Raw genomic sequence first — 25,810 nt, forward strand, 5'->3', positions numbered from 1 at the left:
ATCCCAGTGAAAGATGGCGTCCCAGCAATCTAAGAATGCATGTTCTATTGTTTCAGGTTTTTTACATAATAAGCAGTCGGTGCTCCAAGGGGATGAAAATACCCTTCTCATGAAGCCAGGTCTTAACGGAAAGTGTGTTTGTGTGCAATTTGAAGAAAAAAGATTTAGCTGACGGCCGTATTGGCATTTTTTTCACTCTCTTTAGAACGTCTTGTCCTGGGCCTCCACGTTGCGGAGAACGGTACAAAGGTGGAGGGAACATCGTGTCCACGAGATCTCTGTATAGTTTTTTCTTGGTAACGGTGGACAGGTACTGATGTGAAAAACGTACGTTCAACATCTTATATGAACATACCACTTCACGTAGGTAACCAGTCACTGCTCCTGGCATATTGTGAACAGTCGAAACAATGAATCCTGGAAGTTGTCTACACAGCCGTACCTGTATCACTGTCCGGAGAAACGGATCGTTTTGATCCCGTAAAAACACAAAGCGTGAGACGACTTGTCGCAGAAACAAATGAGCTAAACCAAGCCCACCTTTCTTGACCGGGAGGAAAAGTTCATTCGACTCATCCTCTCCCAGGTGGAGGCCCAAATGAAAATGGCGAAGACACGGTGAACTTTTTGTACGCTTACCCTCGCAGCACACAACACATTCATAACGTACCATATCTTAGAAACTAAAAAAATGTTGCAAACAGTGGCTCTAGAAAACATTGACAATTGTTTTCCTCTCCACCCGTCAGCCTTTTCCTTTGCTTTCGACACTTGATCTAGCCAGTACGATTCAGGTTCACGGTAATTTCCGAGAGGCACACCCAAGTATTGGGTTGGTAACGTCGACCACTTCAGTCGATAAAAGGTCTCCGGCGCGTCTTTCCAACTACCATGCCAGAAGCCGTAACTCTTATCCCAGTTTATCTGGGCTGCAGTTGAATCACAAAATTTTTCAACGACAGTCGTTGCCTCCTTAATGCTCGCTTTGGTTGTGCAGAAAATCGCGATATCGTCGGCATATGCCAAAATTTTAACGTGTGCTGCCTGCAGCCGATAGCCTGCTATGCGCTCGTTATTTCTGATCGCCAAACAGAGTGGTTCGAGATAAGCAGCAAATAGAAGGGGCGACATCGGGCATCCTTGCCGCACCGACGAGAGCACGGGAAAGCTATCGGTGACGATTGCGCCACGGAGGCGGCGGTGGTGCACGTTCCTCCGCATGCACACACCACAGAAAATATATCAGTATGAATAATTAAAAAAGACAAGCTTCGCCACCGGGAGGAATCGAACCTCCAACCTTTCGGTTAACAGCCGAACGCGCTAACCGATTGCGCCACGGAGGCGGCGTTGGTCCACGTTCCTCCGCATGCACACACCACAGAAAATATATCAGTATGAATAATTAAAAAAGACAAGCTTCGCCACCGGGAGGAATCGAACCTCCAACCTTTCGGTTAACAGCCGAACGCGCTAACCGATTGCGCCACGGAGGCGGCGGTGGTGCACGTTCCTCCGCATGCACACACCACAGAAAATATATCAGTATGAATAATTAAAAAAAGACAAGCTTCGCCACCGGGAGGAATCGAACCTCGAACCTTTCGGTTAACAGCCGAACGCGCTAACCGATTGCGCCACAGAACTTTCTTTTTTTTCTTTATTGCCGGTCTTCGACATACACATACGGCATAAACAGATACACTTCATAATGGTAAAAGCAATGACCGTCTTGGGCCGTTGCGAATAGTTAAAAACATTTGATTACCGCTAGTTCATCCAATATATGCATCCATTCGGGTGGTTCTGTTCTCGTTTTATAAGCTTCACGCAGATATAGCACGCTTTCAATGAAATGCTCTCTCGCAGGATGAATAACAAGCCTCTCATGACGCTCATCCATTCTTGTTTTCCACAGGCTATGTAAACATATTGCCATAAACATGTCACATGGCATATCTGCGTTCTCAGTTGGCAAGAAGCGGATGCCGTACGGTGTTATCGGTAATTCCTTTTTCAACGTTCTTTGTAGGATGTCCCACAAGAACATTGCATCTGAACAATCAAGAAAGATATGCTCAATCGTCTCTGGTTGTCTGCATCTTGAGCAGTTTACGGACCACGGCACAAAGATTCCCCTTTCTCTTAGCCATGGCTTCACTGGGAGCGTTCCACTGTGTAAATGGAAGAAAAAGGTTTTTGTGGATGACCGTATCGGCATCCGCTTCACTCGCTTGAGCACGTTTCTTCCTCTGGATTCAACGCGGTACATAGAACGATAGACAGGCACAGGCAATGATACATCAAGTAAATCTTTGTACAGTCTTTTGCGTTTAACAGATGCAAGGTAATTCAATGAAAAGCGCGTATGTAGGAAGTCAAAGGCCAATACGACTTCTCGCAGGAAGCCTCTGAGCCTAGGTCCTGTGCTGTAATCGGAGGACACAACGAATTGAGGCAACGCGTTGCTCAAACGTCTTTGAAGGACTGTGCACAAGAATGTATCTTTCTGATCACGTAGGAACAAAAATCTCGACACGACTTGTCTTAAAAAGAGATGAACCAACCCTAGGCCTCCACTTTTCACTGTTCTGAACAAATTAGTGCGACTAGAGCGCTCCCAAACGGAACCCCACATGAGGAATCGAACCTCCAACCTTTCGGTTAACAGCCGAACGCGCTAACCGATTACGCCACGGAGGCGGCGGTGGTGCACGTTCCTCCGCATGCACACACCACAGAAAATATATCAGTATGAATATTTAAAAAAGACAAGCTTCGCCACTGGGAGGAATCGAACCTCCAACCTTTCGGTTAACAGCCGAACGCGCTAACCGATTGCGCCACGGAGGCTTTTTTTTTTTTTTTTTTCTTTATTGCCAATCCTCGACATGTCACCACAACACACATTCCTTAAATGATATACACAGAAACGAAAGAAAAAGACAAAAAGGAAATAATGAATACAAAAACGGAACAAGAAACAGTAATATACACATTCGTTGCCGTCCGCTACTGTGGCATGACATTGTCGTATTAAAATTCCTTGAGCGCTGTCAGGGGTTCAACCCTCGGCAGCCACTCAGGAACAGGCTGTTGCAACTTCTGCACTTCTACATATTTTTGCATACATTCTCGAAAGTATAAACGCGCCGGTCGGGCATCCGGGTCACAATGGTAGCCCGCCATTCTTGCGCGCCATAAACAGTGGAGGCCTGTTAGCATGATAAGGTCGTACGGGAATCCTTCGTCATCATTAACTGCCAGAAACCTGATTCCGTGTGGATCTATCGGTAACTCCTTTTTCAAAGTCCTTTGCAACACGTCCCAGAAGAAAACCCCCTCCCAACAGTGGATGAAGACATGATCTATGCTTTCCGGTTTTTTACAAATGAGGCAGTGGGTTCCCCACGGCATGTAGAACCCACGTTGTTCCAGGAAAATTTTAACAGATAAGGTACCGGTATGTAATTTAAAGAAGAAAGATTTCGTGGCTGGTTGAACTGGCATCATCTTCACCCTTTTCAAGACGTCTAGGCCTGGGCCTCCACTGTACACGGCTCTGTACATGGGTACAAGCAATACACTATCACACAAATCACGGTATAACTTTTTCCGTTTTGCATTCCACAAATATTCACTTGAAAAACGAACACGCAAAAAAGAAACACTATCAACTATTTCCCGAAAGAACCCACGGACAGATCCTGGCATTATTTCGGTACCTACTACAAACTCGGGAAGTGATCTTGAAAGCCTCATTTGGATCACCGTGCGCAGAAATGGGTCGTTTGTATCTCGAAAGAAGAAGAATCTATTCACCAGTTGACGCAAGAAAAGGTGCGCCAACCCCAGACCACCATCCTTCACGCGTCGGAAGAGATTATCTCGGCTGCATCGCTCCCAGCTCGATGCCCACACGAATACAGCGAACACGCGGTGCAGTTTCTGCACATTAATCCGAGAGCACTGTAGGACCTGCATCACGTACCAGATCTTTGTCACGAGAAACGTGTTGCACGCTGTAGCTCGCGCGAACATGGACAAGTGAACGGCGTTCCATCGGTCGGCTTTTTCTTTTACTTCTTTTGTTCGCTCCTTCCAGTATTCGCTACTGTCCTTGTAGGCATCAAGGGGTGCGCCAAGGTACTTAACTGGCGTCGTGACCCAGGTTACGTTGGAAAAGTGGTCTAGTGTGGACGCCCATTCCCCGTGCCAAAACCCCAAACATTTCTGCCAGTTCACGAAGCTATTAGTGGCATTACCAAACTGTCTGACGATACTCACTGCGTTCAATACACTTTGCGTATCTTTACAACATACAGCCACATCGTCAGCATATGCCAATAACTTCACCTCTGCTGCTTGGAGGCAAAATCCCTTAATGTATTCATTTTCAATGATGGCCTGACATAGCGTTTCTATGTAAACACAAAACAGGAGTGGGCTGAGTGGACAACCCTGGCGAACGGAGCGCTTCACGTTAATGGGGGCCCCCAGCATTTGATTAATTATAAGTCTCGTATAGCAACTCCGGTACGCCATGGTCACCCCCTCAGTGATTATGTGGCCAAAATTAACATGTTGAAGGATGGTGAGCAATATCTCGTGAGAAACACAGTCAAATGCTTTCTCCAAGTCTAGCTGGAGGATCGCAACTGCCTCACACATGGCATCACAACACTCCAGCACACACTTCAACTTATGAATGTTAGTAAAGATGGTTCTTCCGCGAATTCCACACGTCTGGTGTGGGCCGACTACATCCTTAATGACTGACTGCATACGCCGTGCCAACACCTTCATCAATATTTTGTAGTCGCAATTAGTAAGCGCAATGGGTCTGTATGATGAAAGTTGCTTGAGCTTTTCGGTGTCTTCTGTTTTCGGTATTAGTACGGTATGGGACTGGCCAAAGGATGGTGGAAGTATTTTCAGTTCGTATGCTTCGTTGTAAACGGCGGTTAAGATATGAGCTAGGTGGCCTTTAAAAGATTTGTACCAGGCGGCACAAAGACCGTCTGGACCTGGCGACTTGCCAGGATTCAGGTCTTCGATGGCCTTCATCACTTCATGTTCTGTTAATGGTCGTTCTAAGGTTTCTTTAACTTCAGACGACAGCTGTGGCATTCGTTGCAAAAATAAATTATTGAAATCGTGCATGTTGACAGGCCTGAATGCAAAAAGTTTTTTGTAATGCTCAAGGAACGCATGCCCTATGTTATTGTTATCGGTTAATACCACCCCTTCATATTCAATGGCCTCAATCTGCTTACGTCTGGAATGTTTTTTTTCTAGTCCCATCGCTCTTTTCGTTGGCGTTTCCCCGCATGTTAGTCTTTCTGCTCTAGCACGCACGAGTGCGCCTCGATAGCGTTCTTCGTCGAACACTTCGAGCTTTTTCTTAACAGCGCGCATATCGTCTTGATAAGCGCCCGGTTGCTTGCATTCCAGCGTCGCCAATTTTGCCAGCAATGTTTTTAAATCCTTTTCACTGGCCTTTTCTTCATAACGCAGTACGCTACTTCTCTCAATTGCTTTCATTTTGATGGTTTGCTTCAATAACTCCCATTCCTCGCCAAACTTTATAGAACTATCCGTTGCAAAAGAATTCAGAGCAGCCACTACCTTTTCATTAAAAGTTTCATCTCGTAGCAGCTCAGAATTCATTTTCCACAGTTCCCAAACGAATTTGTTTCGTTCTTTCTTGCTGCCTACCCTGCATTTTACCAGGCAGTGATCCGAGAATGATATGGCCGTAACTGCATAGCACTGGCATTTTTCTACCAAATCGTATGATAGATAGATCCGGTCTAATCGTGCGTGACTTGTGCCCTGAAAGTGAGTGTACATCACGTCTCGGTCAGCCCGAAAACACTCAGCGACATCTTCTAATTCGAACTCATGTATAATTTGTGCGAGGATATCGCTGCTTTTGTCATAAACTACGCGTCGCGTAGACCTATCCTCAGCATTCAATACGCAGTTGAAATCCCCTACACAGGCTATTGTTTTTTGCACAGAGAAGTGATGCTTTAGGTTCAAAAAGAAAGTTGCCCTCTCTTGCACTGTATTAGGTGCATAAATGCACAACACGCGCCATTTGACATCGCAATAACTGAAATCACAAACGACAAGTCGACCGGAAGTGCACGAGAAGTAACCGTCAATAACCAGTCCTGGAAGCTTCCTCACGAACAACACACATCCCGCCGAAGTCCCTAAGGCGTGGCTCACTACCGTATAGTAGTTGTACGTGAACCTTTGCACCATGCTCCCGGTCTCCTCCTCGCCGTCTACCTTGGTTTCTTGCACGGCTAAAACGTCGAGGTCGTGGTCCACTAGTAGTCTGTAAACCTGACTCTGTTTCTTTTTGGCGGCCAGACCTCGAACGTTTAGCGTGCCGAGGCTAAGCGACGGGTTGGTAGCCATTACTGATTTAAACGGGAGGGGAGAAGGCCCGGAGCATGGTGCTCACCTTAACGTCTAGCTGACCGCTAGACGCCTCCGTGGCCATCCGGTGGCCGTCGTCCGAGTTCGTCTTTGGTCGGCTTCGGGGTGAGCCTGCGGTCAGCCTCCAAGTTCGGCTTAGGCTTGATGGTGGAGCGCCTTCCGGGTAGCGTCTTAGCGGGTGGTGGCTCGGAGTCACCGCCGGCCTTTCCGTCGACTTTCTCCTCGTGCTGCAGGGATCTCTTGACCGGTGCCGAGACGGATTCGACGCGGGCGCTAGCATGGGTCGCGTTGTCGTCCGCCTCTGCCTGCGTTGCATCCGTAGCTCGCTGGTGGCTCTCATTTTCTTGCGGGGCCGTCTGCACGCTCTCGACTGTAGCTGCTGGTTCCTTAGGGGGAGGGATATTATTCCTTCCTGCTTCGGCCTGCTTGGTCGTCGCGCTCGTTTCTGCCGCCACGTTGCTGTTTCCAGCACCCTTGGCCGCTTCCTCCGCCTCGGTCACGTCCATCATATGTTCTGATGCCGACGGCTCGCTCTGCGCCGAGCCCGCGGCTACTGCGTAAGAGCGTACACAGTCCGCGTCGTTGTGTCCAAAAAGCCTGCACCGGGAACAACGGGGAACCTTGCATTCTCGTCGAACGTGGCCAGAGCCCCGGCAGCGTAGGCACTGCATGGGGCGACCTGGGGCTACCACCAGCGCAAGCTCGCCGGCGACGCGGATCTGGTGGGGCAGGTCGTCAACTTTCATTCCGGCTTTCAGCTGCAGCAGCACTGCTCGGGTCGTCGAGCCCTTGTCGGAAACGCCATCCACTCGCCAGCGCTCCCGGGTCACTTCCGTCACTTTGCCGAAGGAGGCCAGCGCGGTCTTGACGTCTTCGTCGTCCACCCCATGCAGAAGCCAGTGGATACGAAGCTTCACCTGTTGTTCCTTGGGGTCGATGACCAGGCAGCGACGCCCCTTCACCTGTAGCTCCTTCAGGGCAGCCAGCTTTTCGGCAGCCTCGGCTGTCTTCATCGTCACCGCCCATACATGGTTGATTTGGTATGCTCCAAGGGCGACGACGCCAGAGAGCATACCAACAGCTTGAAGCGCGTCCCGGAAATCTTCCACACGGAACGGGCGAACACGAGCGTCGCCGTGCAAAAAAACTGTATTTAAAACAATGCGTCCTGTAGGTAGCCGAGGCAAAATAATCTGGAAATCCTTATCTTCCTCCGTCGAAAGCCTGTTGCCGCGGCTAACAGCCGCATATGCCGCTCCATTGGAGCCCATGATCCTACGATCCGTTTAGCTCGGGAGCCGGAAGCAGAAATGATTGCGCCACGGAGGCGGCGGTGGTGCACGTTCCTCCGCATGCACACACCACAGAAAATATATCAGTATGAATAATTAAAAAAGACAAGGTTCGCCACCGGGAGGAATCGAGCCTCCAACCTTTCGGTTAACAGCCGAACGCGCTAACCGATTGCGCCACGGAGGCGGCGTTGGTCCACGTTCCTCCGCATGCACACACCACAGAAAATATATCAGTATGAATAATTAAAAAAGACAAGCTTCGCCACTGGGAGGAATCGAAGCTCCAACCTTTCGGTTAACAGCCGAACGCGCTAACCGATTGCGCCACGGAGGCGGCGTTGGTCCACGTTCCTCCGCATGCACACACCACAGAAAATATATCAGTATGAATAATTAAAAAAGACAAGCTTCGCCACCGGGAGGAATCGGACCTCCAACCTTTCGGTTAACAGCCGAACGCGCTAACCGATTGCGCCACGGAGGCGGCGTTGGTCCACGTTCCTCCGCATGCACACACCACAGAAAATATATCAGTATGAATAATTAAAAAAGACAAGCTTCGCCACCGGGAGGAATCGAACCTCCAACCTTTCGGTTAACAGCCGAACGCGCTAACCAATTGCGCCACGGAGGCTTTTTTTTTTTTTTTTTTTTTTTTTTTTTTTTTTATTGCCGGTAATCAGCAGTACATCGGAAGGACAACATAAGGGGCATATATACACAGACAGATGAACTTCTCATCCGTTAACAAAAATTAATAAGTAAAAGCCGCCTGTTATATGTGAGCTGGCGTTGTTTAATATTCTTTAAGATTAGCCAGGGGTTCCATCCTGGCCATCCAAGGCGGTGGGCACTCATGTGTAGCAAGCACATCAAGAAAACGTGTTATTTGTTCTCGAAAGAAAACACGGGCTGGTCTCGCGTCGGGATCGCAATAGAAGCCAGCCATGCGGGCTCGCCATATACAGTAGAGGCCAGTTAACATTATCTGATCGAAAGGTGTTCCGTCCTCGTCATCTATCGGTAGATACCTTATGCCATGTGGATCAAGAGGAAATTCTTTCTTTATTGTTCGCTGTAGAACATCCCAAAAGAAAACCCCCGCCCAACAGTGTAAAAAAACATGGTCTATTGTTTCTGGTTGTTTGCATATGAAGCAATCTGAGCCCCATGGCATGTAAAAGCCCCTTTCTTCTAAAAACGTTGCAACTGATAGTGTTCCTGTGTGTAGCTGGAAAAAGAAAGTTTTCATACCAGGCGGTACCTGCATTTTTTTAACACGTTTGAAAACATTCTGGCCTGGGCCTCGACTGTACATAGTTCGGTACCGAGGTGGGGGAAAAAGGCTGTCCAATAGATCATTGCGCAGCCTTTTTCTTGTGACCGTAAACAAATATTCTTTGGAAAACCGTACAGCAAGGAAACGAACACTCAGCACAATTTCCTTATAGAATCCGAACACTGCCACTGGTACACTTTCAGAGCTTATAATAAACTCGGGTAACAAATGCGCAAGTCTAACTTTGCAAACCGATTGAAGAAATGAATTATCATTGTTCCTGAAGAAAAAGAACCGTCCGACTAATTGCCTCACAAACAGGTGGGCCAGCCCTAGCCCTCCATCTTTCACCCGTCTGAAAAGATTGTTGCGGCTGCATCTCTCCCATCCAGAACCCCACACAAACATGGCAAAAACTCTGTGCAATTTCTGTACATTGGCTCTGTTACAAAAAATGAATTGCATAACGTACCATAGCTTAGCTACGAAAAACAAGTTGCACACTGTAGCCCTGGCAAATACTGAAAGGTGTTTGGCTCTTGTTACGTTTCGCCTACAACGCGCGGTAATGCCGGCGCGGATGCAACGGACGCCGGGGCTTCGTTCAAAGCGGCGGACATTTTGGCCCGTTCGACGCCGCCGAAACGCCTCCCCGCCAAGCGTGTCCAGGCGTGTTTCAGTGCCACGTGTCTTCGTGTGTGCGTGTGTGTGTGTGTGCCCACGCTTGTCAAAGCGCGGCAGCCGGGGAGCGGAGCTCCCCAAGTGAGGAGCCAGGCGGTCTGTCCGTCGGCGGGTTGGCGATGCGTCACTACACTCGGTTCAGCAGGTCTCTCGGCTCGACCGTGCGCGCCGTCGTGGGCTCATGCTCCGCCGTGTCGTGGGCTCATCCCGTGACCTTCCTTCTGGCCCGCGACGCCGAGAGTATAAGAGCAGCTGCCCCCGGACGCCAGGGGAGAGGCTCCGATTTGTACTGTTGAGTTACGTGCTCTCCCGTCTCTCCACTTCGGTCGACCTGACCGGCCACTCTTTTGCTATGTTAGAATAAACAAGTTGTTCTGTTACCAGTCTTCTCTTGCTTTGCCGGGACCTTCGGATGCTTCCAGTGCCCCAGGCCGCCAGGCCAACGCTACCCTTGGGGCTTGCGACCCATTGGCAATAACGGGCGTCAACACCGAGACCCCAACAACTGGTTGCCAGCGGTGAGATCGCGACAACGGAGGCCAGCAGCGAAGAGATGCGGTTGAATGTATGCTGAGCAGCACAACGACCATCCGGGAGCAGTGCAACGAGCCCTGTGTGATGACTGGTTGCCTGCAGCGGAACGACTGCGCTGAATTCTTGGCTGCGAGGTTTGGTGAGTGCGGGACTTTCTTCTTCTGAGTTTTGCCAGGCTTTTGTTAGTGTCAGAAACAGAGCTGGTAATTGTGGTTGTCGTTGCTGCCGGGTTAGTTTGCGGCAAGACAATAGTGGACAGTAGAGAAAGCAGCATTCAGAGCAGCCATGGATTTGAAGTCGTTGCGCAAACCGAAATTGCTGGAGCTTGCAAGAGAGTTGGGTCTGGATGTCTCAGACAAACTCAGAAAACCAGAACTGCTAAGGGCTATTCTTGAGTTAGAAGCTGAGGATGACGAGCTGTCGGAATGCCTTGAGACCATTGAGGAGAGGGAGCGCGAACTTAAAGAGCAAAAAGAGAAACAGGAGCGCGAACTAAAAGAGCAAAAAGAGAAACAGGAGCGTGAACTTAAAGAACAAAAAGAGAAAGAAAAAGAAGAGCGCGACCGTCAACACGCTTTGGAAATGAAGCGTCTCGAGTTAGAGATGGAACGCGCTCGTAATGGAAGTGAGGCACACGGTGCAGGAGAACGAGTATTGTTCAAAACGACTGACCTGATGCGGCCGTTTAAGCTTGGAGAGGACATTGGTTTGTTCCTGGTTAACTTTGAGCGAACGTGCGAGAAGCAGGGGTTCTCTCGGGAAACGTGGCCACAGCGCTTGCTCACTTTGCTACCCGGCGAGGCGGCCGACGTAGTCGCTCGCTTGGAGAGAGAGGAGGCAGAGGATTTCGACAAAGTGAAATCGAGTCTGCTAAAAAAGTACCGGCTGTCAGCGGAGGCGTTCCGTCGGAAGTTTCGGGAAAACGAGAAAGGCAGAAGTGAGTCATATACAGAGTTTGCGTACAGGCTAATGTCAAACATGCAGGAGTGGCTCAAAGAAGAGAAAGCGTTTGGTGACCACGAGAAAGTTCTGCAGTGTTTCGGGCTAGAACAGTTTTATAGTCGGTTACCCGAGAACGTGCGGTACTGGGTCTTGGATAGACCAGACGTTAGTACGGTGGCTAGAGCCGCTGAGCTAGCCGAGGAGTTTGTGACGCGTCGGGCTCGCGGAGCTAAGGACGGTCAAAAGGGTGAATTTGGCTCCAAGTTTGAGAGGCCGAAGTTCACACCCATGAGAGCAAAGGGGGATACACGTAGTGCGGATGCGAGTGAAAGCAGTCCGACCGAACGTACGGAGACGGCGGCAACCGAAGCCGAGCGCAGAAAGCGGTTCGAGACGAGGCAAGCGCGCGTTTGTTATACGTGCCAGAAGCCGGGTCACTTTTCGGCGCAGTGTCCAGAAACAAAAACAAAAGTCGTGTTTTTGTCTTTATGTAGCACTGACGACAACATGAAGCTTCTCGAGCCTTACATGCGAGACCTCCTCGTGAACGGGAAAGAGTGCCGAGTGCTTCGCGATTCCGCAGCTACAATGGATGTAGTTCACCCCTCTTACGTAGAACCCGATATGTTCACGGGCGAGTGCGCATGGATCAAGCAAGCAGTGGAAGCTCATAGCGTGTGTCTGCCGGTAGCAAAAGTGCTTATTGAAGGACCTTTCGGAGCACTTGAGACGGAGGCCGCAGTGTCATCTATGCTGCCCCCCCAGTACCCGTACTTATTTTCGAACAGGTCCGATCACCTCCTGCGCGAGAAGGGGCTTTTGTTTGGTGAGGCTAGCGTTCAGGCCTTAACCAGATCGAAGGTTCGGGAGCTCGCTGCAAAGGCGGTAGTTGCGGGGCCGACGTTGTTGAACGATGAGAAAGGGTCAGAGGCGCAGCAAGCTGGTATTCAGAGCACGCCCGAACTGAATAAAATTGAGCCTGTAGCGTTAAAGGCACCAGATACTGGAGAGGAAAATCCCGACACGGGAAAGTTAGAAGAGCTGTCTCCAGATTTGCTCATCGCGCCTACGTCAGACGGACTTAACAGGTTGCTAAAAGTCAGCCGGTCGGCTTTGATAGCCGAGCAAAAGAAGGATGGCAGCCTAGAAAACATACGCTGCATTGTCAAGGAAGGTATCGCCAAGAAAAATGCTCGCTTTGTGGAAAGAGGTGGGGTCCTGTACCGGAAGTATCTAGACCGCAGGGGAGTGGAGTTCGATCAGCTGATCGTGCCTCAATGCTATCGTCAGGATCTGTTGCGCTTGTCGCATGGGGGTTCGTGGTCCGGACACCTAGGAGTTAAGAAAACTAAGGACCGTCTCTTGCAAGAGTACTATTGGCCAGGGTGTTTTCGGGACGCAGACCACTTTGTGAAGACATGCGACACCTGTCAGCGGGTGGGCAAGCCAGGGGACAAATCGAGGGCGCCGTTGAAGTTGGTACCTATCATTACGGAGCCTTTTAGACGGCTCGTTATTGATACAGTAGGACCTCTGCCGGTAACAGCCACGGGGTACCGACACATTTTGACTGTGATCTGCCCAGCGACAAAGTTCCCTGAAGCAGTGCCGCTTAAAGAACTCAGCTCAGTTGAGATAGTCAATGCACTACTGTCCATATTTGCGCGAGTTGGTTTTCCTGCAGAAATCCAGTCAGATCAGGGTACAGTGTTTACTAGCGCTTTGACGACAGCCTTTCTCGAAAGGTGCGGGGTAAGGCTGTTACACAGCTCAGTGCACCACCCCCAGTCGAATTCCGTTGAGAAGCTCCACTCCGTCATGAAGCGCGTGTTGAGAGCATTGTGTTTTGAACATCAAACTGACTGGGAGCTGTGTCTGCCTGGAGTGATGTTTGCATTAAGGACCGCGCCGCATGCGGCTACGGGGTTTTCGCCAGCTGAGCTGGTGTACGGTCGCTCGCTGCGATCTCCGCTTCGCATGCTTCGAGAATCATGGGAAGGCAGGGGCGACGACCCAGTCGTGGTAGAGTACGTGCTTAAGCTCCTCGAACGCTTAAGAAGGGCACAGGAGTTGTCAGGTGAAACAATGGCAGAGGCCCAGCAGAGGGCCAAGGTTTATTATGATCGGACAGCCAGGGCCCGTCGTTTTGAGGTGGGCGATGAGGTCATGATATTGCGCACATCGCTAAAGAACAAACTCGACGTGCAGTGGGAGGGCCCAGCACGGATTGTTCAAAAACTGTCGGACGTTAACTACGTGGCGAGTCTGCCAGGAAAGCGGAAAGTACAGCAAGTTTACCACTGTAATCTGCTCAAACCCTATAAGCAACGGGAAGCAGTGGTGTGCATGATGGTAAACGTTCCCGAAGAGCTTCCGGTCGAGCTTCCGGGACTAGGCTCAGTGACGAACAGGAAAGACACCGATCAAGTCATTAGTGACTTAATAAGTAAAGCATCGCTGTCGCCTGAGCAGAAAACCGAACTACACCAGCTCTTACAAGAGTTTCAAGGTCTGTTCTCTGAGAGGCCTGGTAGGACTTCTGTCCTTACTCATGACATAGAACTTACCTCCCCAGAGCCAGTACGATCCAAGGCGTACCGGGTGTCACCCCGCCAGAGCGATATTATGGAGGCTGAGGTAAAGAAAATGCTACAGCTCGGTGTTATTGAAGCGGGTGAGAGTGATTATACCTCCCCTTTGATTTTAGTTGAGGTACCGGGCAAGGAACCTCGTCCTTGCGTCGACTACCGCAGGCTTAATTCCATCACTAAGGATCAAATTTATCCGATCCCTAACATCGAGGAGCGCCTTGAGAGAGTGAGTAGCGCTCAGTTTATTTCCACCCTAGATCTTGTCAGGGGTTATTGGCAGGTTCCTCTTACAGAAGAGGCTAGTAGGTATGCGGCGTTCATTTCACCAATGGGGACATTCCGTCCTAAAGTTTTGAGTTTTGGTTTGAAGAACGCGCCATACTGCTTTTCAAGCCTCATGGATAAAGTGTTGCGGGGACAGCAAGAATTCGCTTTACCGTATCTAGACGACGTAGCGATATTCTCCGCATCCTGGCCTGAGCATATGGCGCACTTGCGGGCAGTGCTAACCCGCCTGCGCGATGCGGGCTTGACAGTCAAGGCTCCCAAGTGCCAGTTAGCACAGGCCGAGGTTGTCTACCTCGGACACGTGATTGGTCGGGGTCGTCGCCGCCCCTCTGAAATAAAGGTGGCCGCTGTGCGAGACTTCCCGCAACCGCGCACGAAGACCGATATTCGGTCGTTCTTAGGTGTCGCCGGCTACTATCAGAGGTACATCCCCAGGTACTCTGATATCGCGGCTCCCCTAACGGATGCTCTAAGAAAGACAGAGCCGCAAACAGTCGTCTGGGACGAGGCAAAGGAAAGAGCTTTTAGCGCCCTAAAGAGCGCCCTAACAAGCCAGCCTGTGCTACGATCGCCCGACTACACAAAAGGGTTCGTTGTTCAGTGTGATGCTAGTGAGCGAGGCATGGGCGTTGTACTGTGCCAACGGGAAAATGGAGAAGTAGGACACCCCGTCCTGTATGCTAGTCGTAAGCTGACGAGTCGTGAGCAGGCGTATAGCGCCACCGAGAAAGAGTGTGCGTGTATCGTGTGGGCCGTTCAGAAATTGTCATGTTACCTAGCCGGCTCGAGGTTTATCATTGAAACGGATCACTGCCCTCTCCAATGGCTGCAGACCATCTCTCCCAAAAATGGCCGCCTCCTGCGCTGGAGCCTCGCTTTGCAACAATATTCCTTTGAGGTGCGTTACAAAAAGGGGAGTCTCAACGGTAACGCCGATGGCTTAAGTCGAAGCCCTAACGTGGGAATCAGCCTCAAAATTGCTTGTTACTGATGTTTTTCTTCCTGAGGCAGGATTTTAACCTATTGCTTTCGTGTAGTGTTTCAAAGTGATGATGTGCTTTCTAGTGCAATTTTCCGATTTGTGGACGCGTTCTGAGTGCTGCTAAACTACTGTAAGGAACTAGGCAGCAGTATAAAAGGGGAAAGAGCCTGGCAGGGCTTAGTGAGGGTTGTGCCGTGCTTGCTGACTGAGCGGTTGACTTTCGGCGTAGTTCTAACGCTTGCCGGAACCGAGAACAAAAATGTCAACTCTCCCGAAGTCACTTTGCAGTGTCCTGTGTGAACCTGAACGTGAGAACGAGGCCTTCTCTGTGCGCTGCGCTCAAGAAACGCCAAAGGACGCCCGACTTCGGTTATGAGCATCATCGAGCGACATCCCTCCGGACAGCGGATGCAGTCCCCTGACCATCGGGATCTCCTTCCCCCGGCGGGGCGGTCTGTTACGTTTCGCCTACAACGCGCGGTAATGCCGGCGCGGATGCAACGGACGCCGGGGCTTCGTTCAAAGCGGCGGACATTTTGGCCCGTTCGACGCCGCCGAAACGCCTCCCCGCCAAGCGTGTCCAGGCGTGTTTCAGTGCCACGTGTCTTCGTGTGTGCGTGTGTGTGTGTGTGTGTGTGTGCCCACGCTTGTCAAAGCGCGGCAGCCGGGGAGCGGAGCTCCCCAAGTGAGGAGCCAGGCGGTCTGTCCGTCGGCGGGTTGGCGATGCGTCACTACACTCGGTTCAGCAGGTCTCTCGGCTCGACCGTGCGCGCCGTCGTGGGCTCATGCTCCGCCGTGTCGTGGGCTCATCCCGTGACCTTCCTTCTGGCCCGCGACGCCGAGAGTATAAGAGCAGCTGCCCCCGGACGCCAGGGGAGAGGCTCCGATTTGTACTGTTGAGTTACGTGCTCTCCCGTCTCTCCACTTCGGTCGACCTGACCGGCCACTCTTTTGCTATGTTAGAATAAACAAGTTGTTCTGTTACCAGTCTTCTCTTGCTTTGCCGGGACCTTCGGATGCTTCCAGTGCCCCAGGCCGCCAGGCCAACGCTACCCTTGGGGCTTGCGACCCATTGGCAATAACGGGCGTCAACACCGAGACCCCAACACTCTCCACGCCTCAGCCTTCTCTTTAACCCTTTTAAGCTCGCACTGCCAGTATTCGTCGCTCTGTTTATAAGCTTCAAGTGGTACACCCAGGTATTTTACTGGCGTTGTCGACCACGTGACATTCGCAAAGATAGCGGGGGTCTTAGGCCACTTCCCATGCCAAATACCGTGGCACTTGCTCCAGTTTACTCTACTTCCAGTGATTTCGCCAAATTTTTTAACATTTATCGTTTGCCAAACGCTCTCCTTGTCATTGCAACACACGGCTACGTCATCAGCATAGGCCAGAAGTTTAATTTGTGATGCTTGCATTGTAAACCCATGAATACATTTGTTCTCAATCACTGCCAAACACAGAGTCTCTAGATAAATACAGAACAGGAGTGGGCTGGCTGGGCAGCCCTGACGCACGGAACGTTGAATGCTGATGGGGGCCCCCAGTGACTTGTTAAGTATAAGCTTAGTACTTCCGTTTTGGTACGCCATGGCCACCCCGTCAGTAATTATGGACCCGACATTTATATGTTTTAGAATGGCAATTAAAATAACATGAGCAACACAATCAAAAGCTTTCTCCAAATCAAGTTGGAGAATAGCAACTCGCGACCTTAAGGCGTCACAACATTCCAGAATTGATCTCATTATGTGTATGTTTGTGCTAATAGTACGTCCCTTGATGCCGCATGTTTGGTGACTACCTACTATGGTTTCCATTACTGATTGTAACCTGCAAGCGATGATCTTCATGAATACTTTGTAATCATTGTTGGTAAGTGATATTGGTCTGTACGACGTTACATATTTTAGTTTCGTAGGCTCGTCGGTCTTAGGGATGAGCACGGTGTGTGCTTCCCCGAAAGAATATGGCAATGCGTTTACTTCATACGCTTCGTTAAAGACGTCAGCGAGAAGAGGCGACAAGTCTGATTTAAACTGTTTATAAAAAGCGGCGCAAAGGCCATCCGGACCCGGCGATTTTCCAGTTTTTAAATCATCAATTGCCCTTTCCACTTCACGTGCTGATATCGGTGCCTAAAGTCTGTTCTTCGTGTCGTCGTTGAGTTGCGGCATGCGTCCCAAAAACGTGGCTCTAAAGGCATCTACGTCAACAGGACTCGATGCAAAAAGCTGTTGAAAGTGCTGGAAAAACACTTGCGCTATGTCCTCACAGTCGGTTATTTCGTGATCATCTACTTCAAGTACATCTACGTGGTTACGCCGTGCGTGCCTCTTTTCAAGACCGAGCGCACGTTTAGTTGGAGCCTCATCTGCTGTCAAAGCCTCTGCCCTTGCGCGTATAATCGCTCCCCGATATCGCTCTTCATCGCATATCTCCAATTTTGATTTGATGCTACGCAAATCGTCTTTGTATGCGCCCGGTTGGCTGCACTCTAAGGCCGTTAACTTTTCCAACACCACCCTTAGTTCTTTCTCTAACTCTTTCTTCGTACTTTATTTTGCAGGAGCGATCGATGGCGGCTAGTTTAATTCGTTGTTTAAAATTTTCCCACTTTTCGGTGACTCGCAACACGTTATTTCCCACTTCTTTCAAATATTCCTGTACTTTGCTTAGAAAAAGCTTGTCAGTTAACAATTTGGAATTCATTTTCCACAACTCCCACGTGAAAGTGTGGTGTTTTGCTTTGCGTCCAACATACATCTTGACCAAACAGTGATCAGTGAATGAAAGAGGCGTGACACCGTAGCTGTTACACAGGGGTATTACGTCTAGTGACACGTACATTCTGTCTAGACGCGCGTGACTATTGCCCTGGAAGTGTGTGTAATGAACCTCGCGTGTTCCAACCAGACAGTCAGCCACGTCGTCTAGGTCGAAATCGGTTAATAATTCAGCGAGGACATGGCAGCTTTTGTCATTTGTTCTTCGGCCTGTTCTGTCCCGATCTCGGAGTACACAATTAAAATCTCCCAGAATTATCACTTTTTTGTTCATGCACATGTGCGTCCTTAAGGATGAAAAAAACAGAGTGCGCTCTTCACAAACATTAGGTGCATAAACACACACAACACGCCACGAATCATTACCAACATTAAAGTCAACATACACTAACCTGCCTGAAGGGCATGAAAAATAATTTTCGATAGATAAGCCGGGAAGTTTCCTAATAAATAAAATAACACCCGCCGACGCACCTTTAGCATGGCTCACTACCGCGTAGTATAAAGACGTAAACCTTAGCACCATGCCCCGGGTCTCCTCCTCCCCTTCAACCTTTGTGTCTTGCACGGCCAGAACGTCGAGGTCTTGGTCCACCATCATCCGGTACACTTGGCTTTGTTTACGCTTGGCGGCCAGACCTCTTACGTTTAGCGTGCCTAAGCTAAGCGTTGGGTTGGTTGCCATTGCTAATACGAGAAAGTTAGAGAGGCCCGGAGCACTGTGCTCACCACAACGTCTAGCCAGCGGCTAGACGCCTCCGGGACCGTCCGGTAGTCTGGTGTGGTCCGCGGACGGCTGTGGCTTGTCGCCGGCTTTCCTATCCCGATGAATGTTTGGAGAGGGCTTGAAGCTGCTCCTTCTCGTCAAAGTTGTCTTTGCAGGTGGCCCGTCGGCATGGTTCTTTGCAGCTGTTTTCCCATCGGTAGCGTCTAGCGGCCTCTTAAAGGTAGCGTTGCCGCTCGTATCCATAGGGTCGCTGGTTGGGGGCGGATCCCCACCTTCTGTCTCGCATGCGGCTTCATCAACTACAAGGCAGTTTTCCTTGCTTTTCGCCCGCTCTTCTGCAGGACCCGTTGTCGTCCCATCTTTCTTTTCGAGGGTAACAAATACATCTGTATCTTTCGCTGCCTTCGATGTCGTCTCTGCATTGCTGGCGCTCTCCTTGCCACCAGCCCCCTTGGCAGCGTCCTCGGCTTCAGCAGCATCCATCCTCATCTGCGCGACGACCTCGTTCGCTGGTGGCCCCACAGCTGCAGCGTACGTGCGCACACACTGATGTTCAGAGTGTCCAAAGCTGCGACACCGAGCGCAACGCGGTACCTTGCACTCGCTTCGGACGTGTCCGACACCCTTGCATCCTAGGCACTGCATAGGCCGTCCAGGCGCTACGACAAGGGCCAGTTCACCGGCAACTCGGATTTGGTGCGGGAGGTCATCGACTTTCATCCCGCTCTTCAACTTCAACAGAACGGTCCGCGACGTTGAGTCCTTGTCGCCTACGCCTCTGACACGCCATCGTTCTCTCGTCACTTCCACGACCTTGCCAAAGGCCGCTAGCGCTGACTTTATATCCTCGTCCGCCACCCAATAAAGCAGCCAATGAAGGCGGAGGCGTACCTGTTGGTCTTGAGGGTCGACGATAACGCAACGACGCCCCTTCACGTTGAGCTGTTTCAACGCCAGCATCCTTTTCGTTGCCTCGTCACTCGAGAAGGTGACTGCCCATACGTGATTGATCTGGTAGGCTCCAAGGGCCATGACCTCCTGCAGCAGTCCAGTCGGGATGAGTGCATCTCGGAAGTCTTCGACCCTATAGGGCCTCGCTCGCACGTCGCCATGCAAAAACACGGTGTTTTTCACGACAGGTCCCTTGGGCAGTGGTGGCAAAATAAACTGGTAGCTCGCTTCCTCGTCATCGTCCATAAGGCTGTTACCGCGGCCGGTGGCCGCAAAAGCCGCTCCTTCGGAGCCCATGATCCACACGTCCGTACAGCTCGGCTGCCGGAAGTAGAATCCTATTGCGCCACGGAGGCTGCGTTGGTCCACGTTCCTCCGCATGCACACACCACAGAAAATATATCAGTACGAATAATTAAAAAAGACAAGCTTCGCCACCGGGAGGAATCGAACCTCCAACCTTTCGGTTAACAGCCGAACGCGCTAACCGATTGCGCCACGGAGGCGGCGGTGGTGCACGTTCCTCCGCATGCACACACCACAGAGAATATATCAGTATGAATGATTAAAAAAGACAAGCTTCGCCACCGGGAGGCATCGAACCTCCAATCTTTCTGTTAACAACCGAACGCGCTAACCGATTGCTTTTTTTTTCTTTATTGCCAGTTCTCAACGCTTTCACATACTCGTACATCTTATGAGCAACACAACCAAAACAAACAAAATAAATAAAATATTCCACGCTTCATGTAGAAAATGAAACATTCTGTAATAAAGCGGCCAGCACAACTTGGCTGACTTTGTCTATTAAAATTCTTTGAGGAATGCCAACGCTTCAATCCTCGGTAGCCACTCAGGTACAACAAATTCTCCTTTTTTTACTTCAATAAAGCGTGACATGTGTTCACGGAAATGCAGGCGCGCAGGCCGTGCGTCTGGGTCACAATAGAAGCCCTCCATTCGGGCTCGCCATATACAGTAGAGGCCTGTGAGCATGATGAGGTCAAATGGGACGCCGTCCTCATTATCTAATGGCAGAAATCTGATGCCGTACGGATCCAACGGGAAATCTTTCTTTATGGTTCTTTGGAGGACATCCCAAAAGAACACCCCCGCCCAACAATGCAGGAACACATGGTCTACTGTTTCTGGTTTTTCGCAAATCAGACAGTTGGAACCCCACGGCATGTAAAAACCGCGTACTTCCAAAAACGTTCTCACTGTCAGAGTGCTCGTGTGAAGCTTGAAGAAAAAAGATTTCACTCCTGGCTGCACATCCATTCTTTTTACGCGTTTTAAAACATTGTTACCTTGACCTCTACTGTATATGGATCTGTACATAGGCACTGGAAAAATAACATCACACAGGTCACTGTACAATTTCTTTCTTTTTACACTGAACAGATAGTCATTCGAGAACCGTACTGACAAAAAGCGGACACTCGCTACTATCTCTTTAAAAAACCCGAAAATAGAGTACCAGGCATTATTTTACTGCTGATAACAAACTCTGGTAACGCATTACAAAGTCTCACTGGACACACCGCTCTTATGAACGGGTCGTTGACGTCGCGAAAGAAAAAAAATCTATTTACAAGCTGTCGCACGAAAAGGTGTGCCAGACCCAAGCCCCCATCTTTCACTCGCCGAAAAAGATTCGTACGGCTGCAGCGTTCCCAGCTGGACGCCCAATTAAAGAGAGCAAAAACTCGATGCAACTTCTGAGCATACACTCGAGAACAATACAACACTTGCATAATATACCATACTTTACTAACAAAAAATAAATTGCACACTGTCGCTCTGGCTAAAATTGAGAGATGAGCACCTTTCCATCTCTCCGCCTTTTCTCGTGTTTGTTTCACGTTTTCTAACCATAAATCATCAGTTTTCTTATAATTTTCAAGTGGAACGCCGAGGTACTTTACTGGTGTTTCAACCCATTTCACGTTAGCAAATCTGTTGGGGGCTGACGGCCACTCGCCATGCCAGAACCCCAGGCACTTTCCCCAATTCACAAGGCCCCCCGTCACTTCCCCAAGCCTTCTTACTACCGCAACAGCCTCCAGAAGACTCTCTTTTTACCGTACAACACACAGCTATATCATCAGCATACGCCAAGAGCTTTACCTCCGACGCATGTAATCGGAAACCATGAACCCGGTCATTTTCAATAATTGCTAGGCATAACGTTTCAATATAAATACAAAATAAGAGCGGACTCGCTGGGCACCCTTGACGCACACTCCGCTGGACCTCAACTGGGCCCCCCAATCTGTTGTTGACTATGAGGCGCGTTTTGCAGTTTCGATACGCTATGGATATACCGTCTGTGATGATTGAGCCTAAATTAACATGTTCAAGTATGGCGAACAAAATGGCATGAGGTACACAATCGAATGCCTTTTCTAGGTCAAGCTGAAGGATTGCGACAACCGACCGATAGGCATCCCAACACTCAAGCACACACCTCATAGAATGAATATTAGTAAAAATAGAGCGATTCTTAATACCACAGGTTTGATGGGATCCTACAATCTGCGTTATAACTGTCTGAAGTCTGCCAGCCAATATTTTCATAAATATTTTATAATTGCAGTTAGTTAATGAAATTGGTCTGTATGAGGTCACAAGTCTTAACTTATCCTTTTGCTCTGTTTTTGCAATGAGCACAGTATGTGCTTGGGAGAATGACAGAGGCAATGTTCCCAACTCAAATGCCTCATCAAAGACATCTTTCAACTCAGAGGAAAGGTCGTGTTTGAATGCTTTGTAAAATGCCGCGCTCAGACCATCCGGCCCGGGCGACTTGCCAGGGTTAAGATCATCTATCGCCTTTTCTATTTCTGCTATTGATATCGGTGCTTCGAGAACTGCTTTTCTTTCTTCTGACAGCCGCGGCATGCATTCTAAGAATGTTGTTTTAAAACCTTCCACATCTACTGATTTATGGCCAAACAGCCTTTCATAGATTCAAAAAAACGCTTGGCCTATGCCCTGTGCATCGGTTATCTCAACACCGTTTTCTTCTATCACATCGATGTGCTTGCGGCGAGCATGGGCCTTTTCGATTCCCAGCGCTCGCTTTGTGGGCGTCTCCCCGGCAGCCCAAGCCCCGGCTCTGGCCCGTACGAGCGCTACCCGATAGCGTTCTTCGTCCATTACTTCGAGTTTCTGTTTTATGCTACGGATGTCGTCTTTAAACTTGCCCGGCTCTCGACACTCAAGCTTAACGAGCCTTTCGAGCATCGTTCTTAAATTTCTTTCTTGGACTTTTTCCTCATACTTAAGGCAGCTAGATCGCTCTATGGCTTTCATTTTGACATGTTGCTTTAATAAGTCCCATTGTGCGCCAACACTGGGCATCCGTTCTGTTTTCATGTCGTTTATCGCCTCTTTCACAGCTTGAATAAAGCATTCGTCGCTCAGGAGCTTTACGTTTATTTTCCACAAATCCCATGAAATGTGTTTTGTTTTTCCTTGCTTCCCATCAGACATTTAACTAGACAGTGGTCCGAGAACGACACGGGTTCTACATGATACTGGGTGCACAAAGGTAATATCTATATCGACGCATAAATACGATCAAGGCGAGCGTGACTCAGTCCTTGGAAATGCGTAAACTGCACTTCTCTCGCTCCTTCAAGGCATTCTGCTACATCATCTACATCATGTTCTGCAATTAACCGTGACAATAGCTGGCTACTTCTATCTTTATACCCGTGCTCGTTGCTTCGGTCTTCACTGAAGTTTTCACTGAAGTTTTGCATGGCCGATCTTGCGTTGACATCCGCATTTCTGACCGCCATCCTCGTTTTCCACACACTATGCAAACACAGTAACATGAAAATGTCGCATGGCATTTCATCAGGATCTTCATTTGCGCCACGGAGGCGGCCGTGTTGCGTCTTCCGCCCCATGCACGCACTACAGAAAATATATCAGTATGAATAAATAAAAAGAAGTGAAGCTGCGCCACCGGGAGGAATCGAACCTCCAACCTTTCGGTCAACAGCCGAACGCGCTAACCGATTGCGCTTTTTTTTTTTCTTAAGCTTTTATTCAGAAAAGGCATGTACATACATAAAACCCACCTTGGTCTGCTTGACCAGTGTGGTTAATTAAAAATTTTTCATTCGTACCAACTCATCAAGTACCCAAATCCAATCTCGTGGTTCGGTTAAAGTACTATATACCTCGCGCATGTAGGTTATGCTCTCTATAAAGTTTTCTCTGGCTGACTTTGCCTTGGGGTCTGCGTGCCTGACTCCCATTCTTGTGATCCAAAGGCTATGTAGCCCCAGTATCATGATCATGTCATAGGGGAAGCTGTTTTCATTCTGTACTGAGAGATATCGAATTCCGTTTGGTGTTATCGGTAACTCTTTCTTCAGGGTTCGTTGCAAAACATCCCAAAAAAAGACCATCTAAACAATCAATGAGCGTGTGTTCGATTATTTCTGGTTTCTTGCACAAAAGGCAGTTTGTTGTCCACTGTACAATATTCCCTTTTCATCGAGCCATGTTTTTACAGGGAGTGTGTTTGTGTGTAATTTGAAAAAGAATGTTTTAACAGCTCCTCTAACAGTCATTTTTCGAACTCTTTTTAATACATCTTGCCCTGGGCCTGCAATGTTTGGCAATCTGTATAATGGTACTGGCATCATTACATCGATTAAATCTTTATATAGTTTCTTTCTCGGTACAGGCCTCGGGTACTCGAATGAGAAGCGTGTTTTAAGTATCCTAAACGATGTGACTAATTCCTTGAAGTAACCTTTTGCACCACACTCGATTGCAGCCGCACTAGACACAACAAATTCGGGCAATACATTCTTAAGGCGCATTTGCATCATCGCTCTTAAAAACGGGTCTCTCGTGTCCCGCAGGAATATAAAACGCGACACAATTTGCCGGATGAACAGATGAGATAGGCCGAGGCCACCGTCTTTCACTGGGCGAAACAGATTAGTGCGGCTGATTCTCTCCCAATTGGAGCCCCAAATAAACACCACAAATATTCGGTGCAGTTTCTGCACGTTGACGCGTGACATTGACAAAAACTGCAACACATACCACACTTTGGCAATCAAAAAAACATTGCACGCACTGGCCCTAGCAAACATCGATAATTCGCGGCCTTGCCACCCTCCAATTTTTTCCTTCACCCTTGGCGTCAGGTTAACCCAGTAATCTGCGGTTTGTTTATATTGCTCGAGAGGCACGCCTAAATACGTAGAAGGACTTCTTGCCCACGTGATGGTCGCAAATCTTTCTGGTTTAAAGTCCCATATTCCGTGCCAGAAACCGACACTTTTTTCCCAGTTTATCGCGGAACCTGTCTGTTTGCAAAAATCTTTGGTGAGCCTTATGGCTTCTTCTATGCTATTGCGGTCAGTGCAAAAGATTCCTACATCATCAGCGTAGGCAAGGATTTTCACATGATGCGTCTGAAGCCTGAAACCATGTATTTTTCATTAATAATAAGACTGAGGCAGAAGGGTTCAAGATAAAGAGCGAAAAGCAGCGATGACAATGCACATCCTTGTTTTATAGATGACCGGACGTCAATAATCTGGGTGAGGTTCTTGTTAACTATGATGCGTACAGTACAATCATTATAAGCCATGTTTAAACCTTCTAATAACACTTTGCCAATATTGACATGTTCAAGCACAGAAAAAAGAACATCGTGTGCGACACGGTCGAAAGCCTTGGCGAGATCGAGTTGTAACATAGCGACTCGTCCCGAGATGGCATCGCAACATTCTAGAACGCTGCGGGCTACATGCACATTTGTACATATCGAACGTCCTTTTATTCCACACGTCTGGTGCGGTCCAACGAGAAGCATAATAACGCTTTGCATACGTTTAGCTAAAACTTTGGTATAGATCTTATAGTCCACATTTGTAAGTTATTGGGCGATAGGCCCCTACTGATAACAGTCTAGTTGGCTCATCTGTCTTCGGTATCAAAACAATATGGGCAGCGCGGAAGGAAGGCGGTAACCGTTTTTCCTCATAGGCTTTGCTAATAACGTTATGCAAAATTGGGCTGATTTCTTCAATGAATATTTTGTAAAAGGCTGCTCCTATTCCGTCTGGCCCAGGTGTTTTTCCTGGAGTTAATTCTTTTATGGCACTTTTCACTTCCTCTGTGCTTATTGGCTGTTCTAATCGCGCCTTACATTCTTCATCGAGCTTAGGCATTAGATTAATAACCTCGGTTCTCAGCCCAGTTCTATCGCCTTTTTTATTCGCAAATAATTCGCTGTAATGTTCGACAAATGCCTGCT

General features: G+C 49.0%; 9 non-coding genes across 9 annotated transcripts; all 9 read right to left on the minus strand.

Annotated features, from left to right (window-relative positions):
• Positions 1 to 1,272: 1,272 nt before the first annotated feature.
• Positions 1,273 to 1,346, minus strand: TRNAN-GUU (transfer RNA asparagine (anticodon GUU)). Its single transcript has one exon. It is a non-coding gene; the product is annotated as a tRNA-Asn (tRNA).
• A 76-nt stretch (positions 1,347 to 1,422) lies between these two features.
• On the minus strand, positions 1,423 to 1,496 carry TRNAN-GUU (transfer RNA asparagine (anticodon GUU)). The gene has a single exon. It is a non-coding gene; the product is annotated as a tRNA-Asn (tRNA).
• A 1,132-nt stretch (positions 1,497 to 2,628) lies between these two features.
• Positions 2,629 to 2,703, minus strand: TRNAN-GUU (transfer RNA asparagine (anticodon GUU)). The gene has a single exon. It is a non-coding gene; the product is annotated as a tRNA-Asn (tRNA).
• Positions 2,704 to 2,779: 76 nt separating this feature from the next.
• Positions 2,780 to 2,853, minus strand: TRNAN-GUU (transfer RNA asparagine (anticodon GUU)). Its single transcript has one exon. It is a non-coding gene; the product is annotated as a tRNA-Asn (tRNA).
• A 5,005-nt stretch (positions 2,854 to 7,858) lies between these two features.
• Positions 7,859 to 7,932, minus strand: TRNAN-GUU (transfer RNA asparagine (anticodon GUU)). Its single transcript has one exon. It is a non-coding gene; the product is annotated as a tRNA-Asn (tRNA).
• A 76-nt stretch (positions 7,933 to 8,008) lies between these two features.
• On the minus strand, positions 8,009 to 8,082 carry TRNAN-GUU (transfer RNA asparagine (anticodon GUU)). The gene has a single exon. It is a non-coding gene; the product is annotated as a tRNA-Asn (tRNA).
• A 76-nt stretch (positions 8,083 to 8,158) lies between these two features.
• Positions 8,159 to 8,232, minus strand: TRNAN-GUU (transfer RNA asparagine (anticodon GUU)). The gene has a single exon. It is a non-coding gene; the product is annotated as a tRNA-Asn (tRNA).
• A 76-nt stretch (positions 8,233 to 8,308) lies between these two features.
• TRNAN-GUU (transfer RNA asparagine (anticodon GUU)) lies at positions 8,309 to 8,382 on the minus strand. The gene has a single exon. It is a non-coding gene; the product is annotated as a tRNA-Asn (tRNA).
• An 11,562-nt stretch (positions 8,383 to 19,944) lies between these two features.
• Positions 19,945 to 20,018, minus strand: TRNAN-GUU (transfer RNA asparagine (anticodon GUU)). The gene has a single exon. It is a non-coding gene; the product is annotated as a tRNA-Asn (tRNA).
• Between the last annotated feature and the right edge of the window lie 5,792 nt (positions 20,019 to 25,810).

This window comes from Dermacentor andersoni, chromosome 1, assembly GCF_023375885.2.
Source record: "Dermacentor andersoni chromosome 1, qqDerAnde1_hic_scaffold, whole genome shotgun sequence".
Lineage (NCBI taxonomy): Eukaryota > Metazoa > Arthropoda > Arachnida > Ixodida > Ixodidae > Dermacentor > Dermacentor andersoni.